The sequence below is a fragment of the Vollenhovia emeryi genome, unplaced genomic scaffold, assembly GCF_000949405.1.
Source record: "Vollenhovia emeryi isolate VEMERY1.0 unplaced genomic scaffold, V.emery_V1.0 DF939156.1, whole genome shotgun sequence".
Taxonomy (NCBI): domain Eukaryota; kingdom Metazoa; phylum Arthropoda; class Insecta; order Hymenoptera; family Formicidae; genus Vollenhovia; species Vollenhovia emeryi.
The window spans coordinates 1,134,781-1,149,579 of record NW_011967210.1 but is presented as its reverse complement, the minus strand read 5'-3'; the positions used below and the strand labels follow the sequence as shown (position 1 = coordinate 1,149,579).

At 47.4% G+C, this 14,799-nt stretch overlaps 1 protein-coding gene across 2 annotated transcripts in view; it reads right to left on the bottom strand.

Annotated features, from left to right (window-relative positions):
- The window catches only part of LOC105565026 (discoidin domain-containing receptor 2-like), a 103,932-nt gene that overhangs the window by 87,688 nt on the left and 1,445 nt on the right, over positions 1-14,799 (bottom strand). The gene's annotated exons all lie outside the window — the stretch shown is intronic.

The following is a 14,799-nucleotide window of genomic DNA, read 5'->3' as shown; positions in this document are numbered from 1 at the left end:
GTTCGATGGAAATGAGAAAGAGCCCGGACTGGTTTATAACGAGGCTTCGATGACGCTCGAAAATCGAGCACGACACTTGCCAAGGAACGCATTTGGCTCCGTAGGATTCATAATCGCGGTATAAGCGCAGTTCGCAAAGTCGTATCAATTCACGTCCGGTTTGGTGGCACATTGAGTTCATAACATTAATTTCCGTTAACGGCGCAGCCAAACAGCTCTCGAACTCCAATTCCGTGGGCCCGGCTGCTGATGGAGATGGATCGAAGCCTGTTTACATACAAATTCACCCCGTAAAACCGCACCTGCGCGGCGCAATTTCGGATTGGCCGGCAGTTAATTTTGGGGTAACAACGCGCTCTCGAGTATCGCGCGCGCGTCACTTCGCCTACGCGGACGTTAATAATGAGCGCAGAATTCCGACGAACTTTGGAGCCGCAACGTTTGGCCCCGGCAGTTTACCCGGGGAGCCGCGATAATTCTGGCGGCGAAAGCGCCGCGCGAAACTTTGTTGTCGGAGTAGAAGGCCCAGAAGTAAAAGGATTATAATGCAGCGCGTGGTCGGTCCTCGTTTACACATATTTTACAGATGCACACTCGCATCGTTGCAACTTTCATGATTATCGTCTATCATTCCGTATTAGAGAGCGCATCTTCTCTCCTGCCATTTTATTACGAAAAGCAACATCGAAAACAAAGAATATTTTATCTTATTTTATCTTTATAATAGCAAGGCCTAATGCTCAAACTAATGCCCCCAAAAAATACCTAGTAATGCCCAGTAATGCCGCAAATCTGTACACCACAATGCCCTCAGCGGTTTTCCCCTCGTAAAACTCTTAATAGAAACGTCAAACGTTTCGATCAACTAACGCGATCCTTTTCAATGGCATAAAGTAAGTAATTAATTGTAGCGCAGCATTAATTTAATGGGATATAAATTAAGAGCGGAAATTTTAATAAAGTATGTCTTTGTATTAATGCGCCACTTTATTAACAATATCGCGCGACCGTGCGTGTGTACAGGCCGAATATATCGGAAATATTCTCCAACGGCATTCTCATATATCAACGCTCGTAGATATGGAATAAAGCTCCGTGCATCGCGCGGAGGGAGGAGAGAGAAAGAAAGGAAAATATATAGGAAAGCTCGATTTTTAAAAATATCGCGGTATATTACGAGTGGACGTCGCATGACAACGTTACTTACAGCATCGCCGACGAGATACAAGAGAATGCTGCTCCTCGCAGAAATCTCGAGCATCTGGAATCGGGCCAACCATTTTTATTGTCAAGCCTTTTTTCATTTGACATTTTTCTCGAAGCGAGTATACTTCGCCGCGGCGACTCATGAATATCCCTGTCCCCGCCAATAAAATTCTCAATGTTCCCTGCGACTGACGATTCATCCAGAACACCCAGACGGGACGTCTTTAACGGATGACTGCCGGTGTCACGGCCATTACGAGCTTTTCACGGTAATTTCCGCGAAGCGGTCTCATTGCCGCGCTTTTGCCCAAGACGCGACAGTTTGCTCGTAGCTATTTTTGTTCGACTGGGGGGACGCGATGCAAAACATTCAATTAATTTGTTTCCGATTCTCTAATTGTACCGACAAAGGTTCATGGAAATATTTTTGTCAATTGATTATCAGTACATTACGATACATTTAGCGATATTTGTCGCTGTGCCAAGTCACGATCAAGGCGATCTTGATTTCGTAAAGGCCGTGGCGCCACGGTGTCGCGGTAATTTCTGTGCTATCCTAACTGGGACAGGCTAGACTCGACGGAGAAGGGATCGATGAAGGAGTCGCGAGGAATTTTATCTAGGCAGATGCGGTCGTGCAGTTGAATTGGTCCGACTGGTACGTATACAAAGCTCCGAAATCCCCCTTGATTCTGCGGGGCCGGATTCGATGTTAGATACGCTTCGGGGAGCATTAGGAGCCTCGAGGAATTGTCGAACGAGCGTTTCTAAGCTAGGCCGCCCTCGGGGCGAAACTTCATATCTCCTTCTGTCCTCGCTACGACACTTTGATGATAGCAATCTCCGCTATATTTTATGTGCGTGACTTTTTTTCTGCTCCGTTGAATTGCCCGCGTCAAACGCGTAACTCTTTCGGTGCGATTCGCCCCAGAAGGTATATTGTAATAAACCCCATATTTCGAAGAGATGTCTATTGTTACGCCCATTTGCAGGACAATAATTGATTTTATCACATACGTCTTAAGTTCGAAACGACACATTTTTTTTATTCAAAGAAATTGTAACTACTATTGCATCTCAAACTATTACATTCGATTCTAAAACACTTGGTCGCGCAAGTATATCGACTGTTATTAAAAGCGAGGTACGCTCGTGTAGAGCATGAATCAAGGGTGTACCCGACGTGATCGTGCACGCCGCGTTTCTCGCTATGGGAACAGGGGGCAATCGGCGCGAAATCGATTCGATCACGAGCAGCCAGAGGTAGAGCCCATCGTGATCCGCTCGATCTCACATAAACCGAGTCACGGATCCGCGTCCCGTCGTTCGGCGTCGCCCCCGTGAACCGCGCGAGCGGCGCGCTCGCCGACAGGGAAGAAAGAGGACAAAAGGTGCACGCTGCGAATTAATAAGCCAGCTTTAAACACAGGAGTAGCAGATATGCCCCCCTCGAGGGTACATCGAACGCGGGTCGTCAGGCCGTACATAATACGGCGCAGCTGAAGCGACCGGGGAACGCTTACGTTAAAGGGGGCCTCTCTTTCTCTCTCATTGTCATGGACCCAGTTTTACGTTTGCCTCGGGAGGATAGCTGACTTTTAGGGCCGTAGGGCCCCGGAGAAAGGAGCTGCTTTATTCCGGCCGGTCGATGCGAACTCACGCTCGGCCGCGGGTATTCCGAGGCCTACGGTTTTCGCCTTCGTCGAATCCATCACCGCGGGACGTCCTATTACCGCCCTTCCTCGTTCTCCCTACATTTTCGCGACTCCCTGCCTCGTCTAAGTGGATTATCAGAGATATCCGTTTGATCTCTCGACCGAAAGGGCCGCGCCGGATAAACTTTGGGATGTCTTACCGGTTTCTGCAGGTGTAGCGGTTAAGTCCTTCCGTTTTGTACGTCTGACGGCACGGCGAGAAGCAGGACGTGAAAAGCCTCGAGGTTTCATCCCCTGCGCGAGCAAAACAAAACCCCGATCCCTTCGTCGTTCAAAGTGTGAAATGTAGAAAGGAATTGTTCCTCGTTTCGTATTATTGTTTCACCGTTTGTTTTGTAAAAATATTAATGGTTAATTTTTTAGGACACTTATAAAAATTTATCGATTTTTTGTAAATAATTTTTTTACACAAATCTTACTTTATAATTTATCGAACGTCCCTAAATTAACCTAAGCACCTTCGATAATTTTCCTTAGCACAATTTTTGGTGCGTCTACGTTTACCTTTTCTTCGTCTACGCGAAAGTCTTCGCTAATTAATTTGCTTTACGACTTTTGATATTCCGAAATATGGGAAACGGAACGACGAAAGGTGATATCGATTTAACTCTCGTCGCGGTTCCCCTCGAGTTGTTCGGCCCAAAAACACAGACGACAACATCGGGGGCAACGACGCCGACGAAGACGCAACGTCGACAAGGAGGAAAAGTTGGACGGCCGGGCCCCGTCGACCGGCAACGATGACTTCCTTCACGAGGGTTTCAATTCAATAGGGTCACGATGATCCGACAATGGAGCCGAGTTTGGCTGGGAAGAAAGAACTTCCAGAAGAGGTTTTCTGGAGGGATCTCGAGGAAATAACGAGTCACGCTCGTCCCGTGGCACGGTCTGCTACCGAAACTGGAAGGATGGAAGAGCCCATAAGGAACAGAAGGGGAATCTCTCTCTCTCTCTTTCTTGCTCGCTCGCTCGTGTGCGCACACGCGCGCCAAGGCGCAGTACGATGGATCAAGAGGAAAAACGAAAACGCATGACGATCTTATTGTCGCTGGATCCGCAGAAAAGTCGTTCCTCTCTCGCGGCACATCCGACAATGAGCGTCTCTCTACCCCCGTATCCATCCTTTTTTCCACTCTTGCCTCTATTTTTCTAGCTCCTTCTGCTCTGCACGCTCGCTCGCCCGTCCGTCAGAAGTCCCTCGGCGCGCAAAAAGCAGTTAAAGCGATTAAAGTCCCCGAAAGCTCGGCGAGAGGCGAAGCGCGATAGAAAGCCTCCCGAGTTCTTTGCCCGTCTTGCCCCCCCGCGCGCCTCCCTTCGGAGCTTGGATATTGCGAGTCGCGGTGGAATTGCCCCGGGCAATTGCGCTGGAATCTAACTTCCATTCGGACTTATTATTTGAACAGGGGTAGCGCCGACGACTAGCGGCGGAGAAGGTAAGCTTCCGGTTCGTTCTTTTTCTCGTGCTCCTTCAGCCGACGTCACGTGATGAGGCGCGATCGATCGATCGTAAAACGTTTGGCGATTAGGTTCCTCGTGTCTTCGCGTTTCACAATCTGGTGAAGCGAAATTTGCGCCAAACGCGACTGTGATAGCAATAGGCGGTCGAAGACGAAAACCAACAGGTTTTGCAAAATGTGCTTGTATGTCCCGTTATCACGTTCCAACCTCGATCAACGAACAAGAGGCGTTCTGACTTTGTGATACAACCATAGTACAATTAGTAGGTCCACTGTTTGTCGGCCCTTTGATCTTTTCGGTCCCGATCACGTTGTATTCCGCCATCTCTTTGGTCCAAATCCAGCGGCGCATACGTGCTGTAGTTGTGTGTGTGGTGGTGTATCAAAGCTACACTACCCCACGTTCAACTTTTCTCTCATTGGTCCAGAAGCAAAGTCGGATGCGCAGCAGGGATAGACGCAAAACAAAACAAATAACGGAGTGGACCTACCATGGTACAACTATGTGGAAAATTTAACGACCTTGTTCGAGTATAAGATCAAGATAGCACGGTGTCAAGTGTCTCCTGTATTCATGTCAGCTTGACGTCTAAGCCTAAGCAGGAAGGGTCAAGGATTAAATCTCGCGTCGCGCCTCTGCATAAAATCTCCGAACCGGAAGAGCAATTACTACTGATTGACCTCCTCGTTTCATCCTCGGTAACCGAACCGTATAACGGGATTAATAAAGGCTCGACCGTCCATCCATAATGCCAGATGAGGGGGGAAGCGAGGTAAAACGGGGTGGCAGCGGTGGCACACGCCTCTCTCTCCTAAAATCAACGAGACGGGAACTCGTACGGACGTTAATTGCCTCTACGAGCGCGCCGCTAAATTAAGATGCGTGCGTAATCGAGCACCCGGCCCGGCTAACGCGCTTCGCGCACGCTAATTGCGCGTGAGACAATACGGCGCGATCGCGCAATGTATCGCGGAACTACGCTCTCGCTACGCGGAGGGAAAATACGGGGGATCGGTAAATAAATTAGTGTCCTAACTGATGGCCTGCCGAAGTATTCAAACAGAAGGTACACGCAAATGGTAATGAATGTCGGGACGAGATGAAGCGGACCAATGCGAGCGGAGCGACGGCCGACTAATTATTTCGGCGTCTCGGAAAGAGAAAACGATGTAACGGTGAGCGAGTTAAGTGCGATTAAACAAAAAAAGGCGCTGCTTTCTGAAGTGGCGCCATAAAATTCTGAGACGCGAAATCACGAGATTACTACCTTTCGCGATCGAACGAGCTAGTTAACTGTGACCCACGCCGATCTATAATCGCCGGACGCGACCATTTTCCTTTTTTTTTTCCATTAATCGTCGCTGCTCCTTGCTCGCGCAAGGCTGTAATTGGACCGGATCGTAGTCACAAAGTCGATAACCCGGCGTAATTGAATCCGTAAGCAGTCTGTCGATCAGAGGCGCTCTAGTAAAACGATTTCGCTTCGGCGAAAAGTGCGTCAATGCGCCGCCCTTGCGCACACAGGAAAGATTAAAGGGTCCTGTGCGAACGCGCAACAATTTCATATAATCATACGCATCAGCCCCGTCGCAGATTTTTCCTCTGCAAAAATGTATAATGGCAGGCAAAAGGGGATACACTCGTCTATGCTGCTTTGCGTTATCCACAGCGTTACTTGGCTCGCAATTAAACCCCGAAGTAAATATACTTTGCCGTTCCTCGATTGGTTTAATGAACCGTCTCGCTCTCATTCTCGTAGTCGCGTGTAACAACAGCGTTGTCGACTAACCGCAAGATCGGTGTACAAATTTCCTAGTTTGCCCCGAGAAGCTCGCAAATGCTCCTAGCTATGCGCGACAGGCGCAGCTAGGACGCGATCTCATTCGGGATAATTTCCGCATAATTATGCCCGCACGTCACTCCGGAAATTTCTCTCTATACGGCGTGCAACGCGGGGCGAACGCAGGCACAACCGCGACGCGATCTCGCGACGTAATAAAACTGTCCTGCGAAACGACGATTTGACCCCTGAGCGGATTCTCAGGGAAAAAAGGGTCGCTTCCTCGCCCGCTCTTTTGCTGTCTTCCCTCTCGACGACGTGGGAGAGGCGAATGAAAACGTTCGTCGGGACAGAATAATTCATTGTCCCACTAAAACCGGTGGTGCTTCACGCTTGTTTGGGGAGCGGATTCGCCTTGTTCCGGGCTACCGCGATCCTCGGAGACAGAGCCAAGTGTTTTGGCGATGTTGAAGATTCCATCTTCAGATTTGCCTTATGTTTCCCAAACACATTTCGAAGAGGGGTTATTGCCCTACCGAAGAGCCACGCCATTTCACCACTGTTAGGCCCGGTTTCACCAACGTCGTTTAACTTTAAGCTTAGCTTAATTCGTTGTCTCTCTTTCCAACTGTTACTTTACAAAGAGACAAACACGAATTAAACCGAGATTAAAGGTAAGCGACGTTTGGTGAAGCCGGGCATTAGAGGAAAGGTCCCTATTACGAAATAGGCGCCTAATATGAGACGGCGGAGTTTCTGCTAAATCAATAGGCACCATCTGTTGGCACCACCATGAATTTATTGCCCTTGGAACGAAATCTGTTTAGTAGAAAATTGATGTTAGATCGTGCAATCGTTGCGAAAGAGAATTTCAATTTGGACGTTGCAAACCTCTACTATCCCATATTAGACTCCTATCTCATAATAGAGAACTTTCCTCTTCCTATATTATTATTATATAATCCATTTTAAATGCATCGGAATGTGCCTACGTCAAGTATATTCTGTAAGATGAGCAAAAACAAAAGAATAAAATGTTTTTACAGATGAATGCCACGATCGTGATCTCATATATCGACACGTGTCGGAGAATTATTCTTTCATATGGTCAGTTTCGGTCACTCCGCGTGTGCAAACCAAGAGATGCTGCGACCGAGAGGGCAGCTAGTGATAAAAAAGGAAGCTACACAGGGGCCGAGCATATAGATCTATGGGAAAAGTTGACAATGGATGACGAGCCGGGTAAAAGGGAATACGAGAGTGAAATGGAATACATAATGAAGGGAGGCTTCTTGCGTCCACGTGATAGCAGTGTCCAGCAAGAAGGTCGGTTACCGCCTATCTATCCTACCTACTCCCTATCAGTACCCCGGTCTTCCCTCTCGCTTTGACTGAAAATCTTCCCTTTCTGTTCATCTGCCCACGGCGCGCGTCCCTGCCCGCACCGCCCTCCCCCCCCCTCCGGACCACCTTTGGACCCCACGCGACACGCGTTGTATGTCCGGCTCCGTCCCTTTGCTCCCGCTTTTTTGTATGAGCGGCGCACGTGGGCAGCCGGCGGGAGAGATATAGGGAGGGGGAGAGAAGTCCTCAAAAGACACAAAGGACGTCCGTATGCATTAAAGGGTAATGATGCCTCCGTGACCGTGGTGGTGGCGATGGTGGCGGTGGTTTGGGCTGTGGTAGCCGATTCCCCGTTTGACGTTTGAAAATTCGCCCTGCCACGCGACGCCGCGCCGCCGACGTTCTCCGTGGAACGAGGTATAATGTTTTACCCATGGCGGCGTTTAGGAACAACGCCGGACGGACTTGCATGCTAATTTCGTGCAGACGGTATAAGCCGGAGAGACTTTTCCTTCCCTTCCGGTGCCGTGAACGTGTCGAGGCAAAAGTACGCTTTATCTATTATTCCGTGGATAAATTTGAGGGACGAGAACGCGTACCCGCTTTTCCGTGCCTCTCACGAAGGGGAGGGGGAGAGGTTTCAAGTTTCTTGAGACTTTTAAATTGGATATTCAGTATTCCGTGCCGACGACCACCGACGAACCGTAATAGCGTTAATCCGGTATATACTGTAAACGATTGTCGACTTAATTTACGTTTAATTAAATCGCCGCTGCTTTTAGCGAGGTTTCATTTTGGAATATAAATTTGGATTAAATTAAACTCGGTGTCGAATTGAGAGAAACTTACGAGCCGTCGGACGATGCGAGCCTTAAAAATCTCTAAGTACACGAGCGCGCGCGTAAATATATATGCTGTATATTTTCCAAGAGTAATTAAATTCAATTATATGTGATTAAGTTATCACCCTCTTTTAATAGGAAATGCAACTGTAAAGCCTTAGCTCAATTAAAATGCGAAAGTGTCGTCAGATTAAAGGTTCGACGGAATTTCGACGGAATCGAGAGACGAACGGTCTGCTCGCTGATAAAAATTAAATTAAAAGCATATGGAATTATTGGTATTAATTGGCATTGCAAGCACGAAACCTTAAGACTGTCCGAAGGTGAAATCAAGTTTTTATCCGCTGTCAAGTTTTATTGTGTTTAAAATATTACGGTGTCCCAATATAAAAAATCAAATATAATCTCTTTTTAACACAACAATTATCAAAGAATTATGTAAGCAGTTTCCCTGTATTATACGGCTATATTTCAGTAGAAAACGTTTCATTTAATCGGCAATCTCTAGAAAATTTTATCTGTTAAACATGCCATAAACACGGGTGCAGAAACAATGAACGTGGTTACTTAGATATACAAGAGAACATCCTCATACAAATGCCGTTTAACGGGTGATATAAAGGCCTATTAATAAGCGTTTAAATAATAGCCGTGAATACCGAAAGTATCATATGCGCAAAGTGTTTTTAAAAGCACCTCGAGAGCGTCGTGTGGTCGTCAAAGAATTTCATGGCGCGCACTAAGGTACAGCTGTACGCTGAATTGATTGCAGCTTACGGGTAGCGTTTAGAGCTGCGTGTCGAGGCTGACCGGCTCCCATAAAGTCGCCACGGCGGAAATTATAACTCGGATGCCGCGGCGGATACCGCGTAAAACGCCGCCTTTTACGAAATAATTTACCGGCTGGACTCGTTAGCGCAGCATTCAGAGTGAGACGCGAAGGAGAGGGTCTTGTTAGGCCACGCGTGCACTCGGCTCCGGTCGCGCCACCGATTTTTCGGCGAGAAAGAAAGCGTTTACTGCACAGGGCAGTCTTCCGCCCCTCCACCCCTCGACGACGTTTGATGACCCGCAATTTGCATAAAGTCGTCGCGCAGTCGCCAAAACGGTCACGCGAATTGTCACGTTCGGGAAACTTTAACTTAATAAGTTTCGGTCCGCAGCGGCGAACCCCAGGTGCCGTATATACTCTTCGTTTTATTTGATATTCGCGCCTTGTAATTTTGAGAATGCTACTCTTACGACGATTAGCATATCCCGCAACAGCGGGTAACGTTAAATATTCGCGCGTAATACCGGTTGTTCGGGGAATTTCATTTTCAGAATTCACAAGCAAATTTGATACGCCGTCAAAGAAGCTAAATCGAATCTCGAAGAACGAGAGACACATCTTCTGAATTTAAAGTGCTGCTTTTTGAAACACAAAGTTATTTCCTATCGCGTCATTTTCTGCCTGACGCAATGGTTGATGATTTTAAATTAACGTGAACAGCCAACTAATAATGTCTAAAATCGCAAATAGTGAATATCGTCGATATGCGAAAAAATTTTCTTTATATACCTTTACTATTTTAAATAGATATTATATTGTTACTTATATAATTTAATATTCTGTCTTTATGATCTATTATTTTAGAGCGTAAAAGCGCAAGATATTACGAGCAAAAAGAATTAAGATAAAGACTCCCGCCTAGTGAGAGCAAGGTCCAGGTTCAAACCCAGGCCGAGGTAAATTTTTCGCAATAAATTTCAAAATTAAAATCATTTAGACACTAACATCCTGTCTTGGTTTTTATATCCTTTATGCCTTCGACTCGTGATTACGCGTCAGAGCCTTATGAATTTTATTGTTTATAAATAATAAACTCTGAGAAACTTTTTAACGCGTGCAAATTTCCACAAAGACATAATATATCTAAAATTCATAATGTTAGCGAGACTAAAAGCTTTCCACAATTTAGAAAACGGTTATAGTTCCACGGTGCTGATATCGTTGCGAGTAAATGCAACATTCGCTACTGTTTGCAGATTCTCATTCCAAGTCACGACATGTTAATTAATTTACCCCTTGGAGTTTTCTCGTTAAGGAAAGTCTCATGTTAGTCGCATCGTTTATGAAATACATAGTCCTACCTTTTCAAACGATTAACCCGAAATACCCGAGCTTACTGCGTGGGAATAATTTGATATTCTGCAATTTCCACTATAAAAGCGAATATTAAGATTGTTTCTCACTTTGTGGTACATAGGTTTGTTATAACTAAAGTTCATACATTTCTCTATATAAAAATTAACTTAAACATCAGTAAAATTTGTACAATGTTCAAGAATAATAACCGAAATCGTGCGCAATTAATGAACGGTTTCGGAGATATTCAAGGCGTAGAAGAGGCGCTAGAAACCAGGGTGGAGTCATCGAAACGAAGTAGCGCCAAGGTATAACAGACTGGCCTTCTGCGGCCCCGAACGTTCTTTATGCCACTAGCACGAGGGATGAAAAGGGAAGGCATAAAGGCTCGAAATATATGGTCGTATACCACGAAGTTTCGAAGTGTATCCACTGTTTCAACGGATGAATCCGCGTCGTCCGTCTTCCGCGGGCCATTCGTGGAGAAGGATTTCAATTTCGCTTCTCCACTGACTTCCCATAGCGGCCAGAAAGAAAGTCAGGACGAGGAGGAGGGGGTCGCGATACCGAAACGTGGAGACGCGGCACCGCGGATAAACGATCGAGATAACGGACTTTATGGTTCTACGGGATTACGGATCCCACGGCCGTTGCATAAATTCTATCGCGCGTATAATATAAAGCTAATACGCCGGTTCCTCGAGTCCTCGCGACGGTCGGGGAGGAAGAACGGGAGGAGGGCGGGGGGAAGTAACAGTGAGTAAAAAAGGGGAGCGCGCAGGGACGGTTGGCGGTTTGGAGACAGAGCGACGGGAATAAAGGGATAAAGAACAGAAAGGCGTACGAAAAGAACGGAGGGCAAAGCGGCAGGAAGACTACCGGGGAACGCCTGGGAATAGTAAATTTCCGCTGCATCGTGGCATCGTTATTAGCATACAAGTATTTAGAATGAATTATGGCCCAGGCCGTTTATTCCCGAGGGTGGATATATTCGGTACAGGCACTCCGAGCGTTCTTCCTACGTCAGGTGTATCCCTTAGGAGGTAACATTATGTTGTCTTACATATTTCATCCTTTCACTCTCTCGATCTCCTGACGCGTTTCATGAAAAGGAGCAGAGAGGGAGAGAGAGAGAAAGAGAGAGGGAGAGAGAGAGAAAGAGAGAGAGAGAGAGAGAGAGAGGGGGGGGGGAGGGGAGTGAGAGGAAGAAGGGAGCACGCGTGGGCACTTAAAACCGCGACATTATGCGCGCGAAAGGTGCAACGTGGAGCCGCTGCCGAGGAGGTCGAGGAGATGCACGACCTCCTACTCCACCTCCTCTTTCTAGCCGCGACGTTCTACCTGCGTTCTAAGACGCTCGAATTTATGATCGGTTTACCGAGTCCGGGGAATCGATTTTGCGGCTCATATGCGAAGGACGGCCGCCGCGGGGCATTAAGGCGCAACAACGCCCGCGCGACGATCGTTAAAGCTTGACCCGACAAATGAGCCAGAGGTCGCGAAATCGTTCGGACAATCCAGAGTCCCCGAGTCCGGCGATTGGAGACCAGTCTTGCGCTCGTGCCCGTGGTCGAACCCGGTGCTCCGATTTTATTAAGTACGAGTATCATTCTCAGGCCTGATGTCATTACGATCGAGAGACCGGATTCAACTAAAAAAAACCTACTTTGCGTTGGTTGCGTTTAACAGAAAAATTGTATAATTATATGAAACACATGTATTATATGAGGCGTAATAAAACACATCGAGTGAAAAAGACTTGAGACACAATTGAAAGACCCATGAATTATTCCTCGTTGTCAATTAACTGCGCGCAGGGATATTTGACTGGAGAAGCTACAGGCGACAAGAGTATCGTTTATTTCTCAGCGCTTTCTCTCCTTATATTTTTCCTTTCCGTAGTTCCTTCTCTATTTCGGCATCCTCTTTTTTTCTGAAACTATAAGAGTCCCGCACACAGTCGCGCGCGGCAATTAGAAAGCCATTATCTCACGGCCATGCGCGTTCGGCCATTGTGCAACAAGCACGCGTAGGGGGTGAAAGAACAGCGGTGGGTTCCCACGGAGTTAGTACACCTTCTACGTCCGGGGGTAGATGAATGTCCGGCAATCAGGTGCAGGGGCCCCCGACCGTCTCTGAATCTATTCGCCGCGCCGCGCCAGCAGCTGGCTGATACGTTCTCGTTGACGCGGAGCCATCATCGTGCCTATAGGCCACCCGCTGTTTCGCTTCGTGTTTGGACACCGACGGCCAAAACGGACCCCTGAGAGAAGCCAAATCCGAAACGCCGGGAGTCTCTTTAAAACGGAGAGATCGTTTTCTATTTTAACGAAGGCGCTTTTTTCATTCTCGAAATCGACCGTGAACGACGCACGCCACGTTCCGGACAAAGCGATACGTGCGAGGCAGCGAAAAGTGCGGATTTAACAGTTACGGTCGCACAAATTTGTAACGACTGTCCTATGAGATCGAGCATGTTTCGGCTTTCGGTTTAGCAAATCGCACGAGGGAAATAATATTTCATTTGTCAACGCTGTCTTATTGTTAGCCACAAAGCGCGTCTTTCAAAGAGAATACAAAGCAAAATGCTTTTCTTCCGCTCGGTTACACCAACGATCGACAGCGCAGCTCATATCATTTCGTCCAGATCTTTTCAACGTGACCGGCGTATATCATAAAATTTATACACGCAATTATTATTTATAACATAATAAACGGCGCAAATGCGTGACGTAGGAAATTTCAATTAAATAGATACCCAGAGCGACGATAGAGATTTACAATGATGACGGTGTGTCATCGCGATTCTGCACAACAGCCGCAGCGGCAGGCGATTCTGAAAATGATAACGCCGGAAATTCATAGCGGCGGGGCTGCATACGCGCGGTTCACTCAGCCGCGTTAAATTCGGCCATAATGATTCGGCGATCGTGCACGTTCATTTCCGAGGAGTTAATATTCAAAATGAACATTAACAGGACGCACGCTACCGTTAATCTCCAATGGCATGTGGGACCGCTCACGGTGCGCCGGAGGTCGCTTTACTGCATTCGCGTTAATTATGCAAATGAATAATTAGCATTTCGATTATTTCGGCAACGTCACTGTCCACGTCGCGGAAAATTTATCGCGCGGATATTAATTTATCGTTTTTCCCTCGCGCGCCCGAGCCGGCGGAATTTATCATCACCGCCGCGATAATGCGAGACGGAACGATCCACGTCGGGCGATTGAGTATCGATCGTGAAGCCGTCGTCGCGCGGATTAATAATAACTAGACAATAATTTACGACCGGTTCGGCAGCAGTCAATCCCGCTGCGAAGTCGTCAAGGGAGTTGTCGTAAAATTCGCCCAGGCTCTTGTCTCGTAATGAAGATATTATGAGCCGGGACTAAAGATTGCGAGGCTGTCAAGCGCGCCGTCGCGTCGGGAATCTACATCGAGCAATCACGGGCGTAATGGAAAGTAGGAAATTGAAGGATTTTCGGGGTCGCAACCGGAGAACTTTGCGACCTCCCAGCCCGGGACGGGACGCGGAACACGGATCTACGAATATTAATCGTTCGAATTTACCGTCGAAAGGCCGCGCTGCGCGAATCGAACGAGTGATCAATGCGAGCCGATTCGACCCGGCTGTAGAAATAAACTGTTAGCCCCTATGAATATATTCATATCCCTTCATCAATATTCAGAACCTACTTTCCTGACTGCGCTTAAATCCACTAAAATCGCGCGACATCGAACACGCTCGGCATTCGACGGAGTGAGGCACGATCTTCGATTTCTCATAACGACAGTTTATGCCCTCTCAATTCATGTTCCCATTCCCGAAAGCGTTGAGACATGGGCGTAACCGTAACGAGGGTCTCTCTCTCTCTCTCTGTTTGTTTTCCATAATGAAATATGAAATCTTGACACAGCGAATACATATATTTCCACGGAGAAAAGTGGCCCACTCGGATCTCGTCCAAATGCATTAACGACCCCGGTGTAATTTGTAGTAAACACCCGTACAACTAATTTACTCGAACTTGGCACCGGTAGGAATCGAAATCGCATAGAAATGGAGGATCGGGGACTCGGTTGGACCATTTCCAATTCCGCTCGACTTCCTCCGCTCTCTTTCATCCGTCATTGCCTGTTGCGTTATTTTGCTACCTCGAAACTACGTGGATCCGGAACGTGCGCCGTATTTTGAGGGCCGCGAGGATTAAACAACTCTTGGCGAACCAGTCCACGTCTCGATTCAGAGGATTTAAGGCGTCTCCAACAAATAGATCGCCGCGCTAATGGATGGGAGTTCCGATTCGATATTGCCTCTCCCT